This window comes from Hyperoodon ampullatus (genome assembly GCF_949752795.1).
Source record: "Hyperoodon ampullatus genome assembly, chromosome: 18".
Classification (NCBI taxonomy): domain Eukaryota; kingdom Metazoa; phylum Chordata; class Mammalia; order Artiodactyla; family Ziphiidae; genus Hyperoodon; species Hyperoodon ampullatus.
In genome coordinates this window covers 28,257,341-28,262,056 of record NC_136931.1, presented here as the reverse complement: position 1 = coordinate 28,262,056, position 4,716 = coordinate 28,257,341, and positions in this window count along the sequence as shown.

Sequence of the window (4,716 nt, the reverse complement as noted above, 5' to 3'; positions counted from 1 at the left end):
GGGCCGAGCGGCGATGTCACGTGACATGGTCTCTGAAAGATGATTGGCTTACAGGAAGAGGGATTGCCACCGAGGGAGGGGCGTTTCCTAGGGGACTGAGGGAGGGCCTGGGCGGTACGAAGCGGGGGTGGGCCCCGCACGTAATGGCAGCGCCGTGGCCTCGCGTCCATCTTTACCGCTCTCTCGGACCTGTCACAAAGGAGTTGCGCCGCCGCCGCCGCCGCCTCCTCCCTCGGGTGGGCCCGGGAGCTGGAGAAAGTCAGTGCCGCAGCCCAGTCACGCTGCTCCGGGAAGCGCCTGGGGACGCGGAGCGGGGGGAATCCCAGGGCTGGGGACGTCAGTGAGGGAGGGGAACAGCCGCCCGAGTCTGCGGCGGAGAGACCGGACTGGGGCCGGAGGAGGTTCCGAGAAGGGGCCTGGGAGGGGGTGGCGTTGGGCAGAGCCCAGGAAACAGGCCGGAGGTCCTCCAGCGAGGCCCGTGCTGAACGCGCCCGGAGAGGTTTCTGGAAGAGGGTGTTCCCCCTTTAGGGGGTTCTTGACCGAGGAGGTTGTTGGGGGTCGCCCTTCTGAGGAGGCCGCGGCTAAAGGGGCCCAGGTGAGAAGCAGGTAGCTCCTGGGAGGCTGCTGATATTTAGGAGTGCTCCTCAGGGGTGCCCAGGGTGGAGGAGGTAGGTGGGAGGACGCTTGGGGAGGGTTTCCTTTTGTGGAGTTTGAGGTTTAGGTGGCACGAGTGGGAGGTAGACCATAGCCGGGGAAGCTTAGACGTGCCTTAGGGTCAAGAGACGCCTCAGAGAGAGAGGCTAGGAGTTGGGAGCCAGAGCTAGCGGGTTCTACCTCGGAGGCCCCATGTGACAAATGGGTAAGGGCCTGGAGAGAGGGGATTTGCTGCGCGGTTCCGGGAAGAAAAGACCCCCATGCATAGGAAAGCCTGGGTGGGGAATAGTGAGAGGGAAGCGGGAATGGCAAGCGTTTTCCTCTCAAACACAGGATTCAGCCGCTTCTGGGCATAGTGGAGGTGGAGTGGGGGAAGTCTGTCCCACCAACACGCCCTGCGTGACTCTAGATCAGGCTTTTGTTCTACCTGCTACCTCAGTTTCCCTGTCTTTGAGGGCGGAGGTAGAGGCAGAAATGGTCCACTGAGACTCTGGCGTTCTATCCTGTATAGCTGTCTGAATGAGGTTGCTCCCCCTGGAGTGTTGTACTTTGAACTTCTGAAGGTTAGAAGTGTCTATTTAACTGACTGAATAGAGTCCCTTAGTTGTCCAGGCCCCTTACCTACCATCTCCTCCTCCTTAACCTCCTTGGGTCTCTTCTATAAAATAACACAGTGTGTGAAAGTACTTTACAGACTACAAGCTTTGTGAAAGTAAAGTATTGTGATTCTACCATCAAAGGGGTTGCTGTTGAGAAATGAAAGTGAAGGCACTTTCTAAACTGTAAAGCAGTATGTAGATGTAAGGGATTAGCATTAATACACTTGTTGATCACCTATGGAGTGCTGGGAGCCATATTGTACGGAAAGCTTCAAGGTTTACAGCTTTGTAGGTCATATAATCTTAAACCCATGATTTCAACCCCTGCTTAGATGCGGGTAGAGGGATTTCCAGTTTTGCTCCCAGAGTTTTAATTTACTTTGAACTTCTGATGGTACTGGCAGAAGGTAGCCCTATGATATAATCTTTTCCTTCGGGAATTTTTTTTCTGACAGCTGAAATTTTCTTGTAGTTAATTTGATCTCAATATTGTAAACTACCTCCCCTTTTCCCATATATATGTATTTGTGGCCTTTGGATGTCTACAGGTAGTGAATATCATGTTTCCTCCCTCGGTTGTGATTTTATAAATGAGACCTCCTCTTTTTTCCGTGAATACTATGCCTTCCTGTAGTAGCCCCAAACTATAGATTATGAGGCGCATTAGCAATTGCTTTTATATTTCTCTTCCACAGTGGTTTTTTCTACTTTTCACCATATATAGTTTGCATTTCCTGGGGTGACATCTTGCCTTGTAGCTCCCTCTGTGAGGTTATACATACTGTGCCCATGTCTGACATTTTCCTAATTTTTGGTTAGTTGCATTTGTTAGAGCTGGTTTAACAAATATTTAGTAATTTTTGATTTTTGAAGTTTTTTTTTTTAAACAAAAAGCCGACTTGAACTTCCTGTTTTTCTAACCTTATGTTCCATGAGTCTTTTTTGAAAAAATCACTGTGGTGATTTTGTGAGCTTTCTGGTTCCCAGGGTACATGTCGTCCAGACCTACTGCTTAAGGTCTGTGTCCTGCTTTTGCTGTTTTCATTATTTCTGTACTCCATGATTATTTTTACGTTATTGACTATAGGAAGTGTTCCAGCATACTCTATGTGGACTTTTTCTGCTTTGTCAGCAAAATAACTTTCCAGTTAGTAAATTGGCCAAGAATCAAGAGAAAATAAAAACTTAGCATTTTATGTAGTAGTATGTTATTCTGTAGTGAATAGGGGAAAACAACAACTTTGAGGTATGTTTTGGCAAGAGTATAATCAAAAAAAAATCTGTGTGTTCCTAAAGTGAATTTATTACAGTCTGTTTCAACTCATGAGCTTAATTCAGTCTATCAAGAATTGCCTATGCTTTTCCTAATAATGAAGTAATTTGTTATAATGAAATGAGAAGTCATTTTGCATTCTTTAAAATACAACTCTCTTGGACAATCTAGTACCCATATAGTTTGAAAAATTATTAGGAATTCTTGAGATGGTAATCACTATCACGCTACTTTTTTTTTTAATTAATTAATTTTTGGGGGCTGTGTTGGGTCTTCGTTGCGCACAGTCTTTTCTCTCTTAATTGCGGCAAGCGGGGGCTACTCTTCGTTGCAGGGTGTGGGCTTCTCATTGAGGTGGCTTCTCTTGCTGTGGAGCACAGGCTCTAGGCACGCGGGCTTCAGTAGTTGTGGCACGCGGGCTCTAGAGCACAGGCTCAGTAGTTGTGGCACGCAGGCTTAGTTGCTCCACGGCATGTGGGATCTTCCCGGACCAGGGATCGAACCTGTGTCCCCTGCATCCGCAGGCAGATTCTTAACCACTGCACCACCAGGGAAGTCTTACTATTATGCTACTTTAAATTGGAAATTTTCTGTTTTGTGGTAGGATTCTTGTAAAGTAAGATGTGACCGTCACAGGGTTGCAAAAGTAAGTGAAAAGTCATTAGACATCACAGACAGGAACAACAGTAATCTATTTCAAAAGAGTTATGGCCGGGGAAGGATGGGTAGTAAAGTATCTATTTAGCTTCTCTTCAAATATTTGGGCATTTTTCAAGGCATTTACCATTGAATTTGGAATGTTTTTTCCTGGTATGCAAATTAGAAAATTGAAGAACAGAACAGTTATGAAGTAGTAAATGTCATAATTTGGGCCACCAGCTTAGGAGGAGACTTTCACAACTTTTAGAAATGCAAAAAAGTGAATATGTTCCCTTTGGTTTATCTGTTCAATAAGTTGGCTTTTGATATAGTTTTCTTGCCAACCTTTATGATTAGAAAAAAAGTACATATTTGTTATATTTTACTCTCAGTGTCCCTTCCAGGAGGGAATGCTTGCTGGTTCAGTATGTAAAAACATGTTTAACTGTAGATAACTATGATATATACAAGGCTAAATGAGATAAAGTTATCTAATAAATAGTGATAAGCTCTTAGAGAATATTCCCCTTTCTCCCTCTCTAAGCTTTTGAAAACTAAGAATGCATTTGAGACAGCAAAGGATTGATGCACTCCTTAAGTTTGTTAAGGAATGAACCCTGTATGTAGCTTTTTTATTGCTTGAAATTATAGTTTCCAAGCATCATTTCATGTATATATATATATATATATATACATCAAGTAGAAGGTTTTGAAATACCTTACTTGGCAGGTTTATTATTACCTCAGTTTAATGTTTCAGTGTTAGTTTTTTTTTCTTACCCCTTCTACCTCCTGAAGAATTAAGTTTCCTCTTCTGAGCTCCTTTAATGCAATGATTCTCAAAATATGGCTCCTACCTGGCCCCTCTCCTTTTTTTCAGTTCTTATTGCTTCATAGTTGTTCATACCTACCTATGCCTAAAGGCTACTTATTAATAACCTGCCAAGTAAATTATTAAGGATTACTAAAACATAATATTCATAAACCAAAACTAGCACAACATTAGAGTTTATTGTTATCTCTAATACCTTTTTCTCCCAGGAAGTACTGTCATGGGAAACTTGGCACCAAAGCAAAGCTTCTTACATGTCATATGCAGAATGGGGATTCCTACAATATTCAGGAAGGGATGATGCTTATTTGGGATGCATCATCAGTATTGTCTCAAATTGATCTCGGTTTTTCATCGTGTTTCCTCTTTATTTTTCATTAAAGTTACTGTTAGCTTCATCTTTATCAATTTAATTTATGGACTTTCAGTTAACCTTTCACTGTGTGGTCAGGGATATTTGTACCAACAATATTTTGGCTTATTTAAGACATGAATATGTTGCAGTGCAAATATAAATCCTTCATTCCTCTTTTGCTAATGCTGATTTATACAGTCACCTAAAAACTTTCTCCTATGGAGATACTTGAATGTTACTAAGTTCCTTTTCCACTGGAAGAATGGTGGAGCGAGAGGCCTCCTCCTAGTGAACCTGACACTATATGCATGGGCTTCTGTGGCCGGTGCTATATTATGGGTTGGGCGCTCTGTGTTGTCTGTCC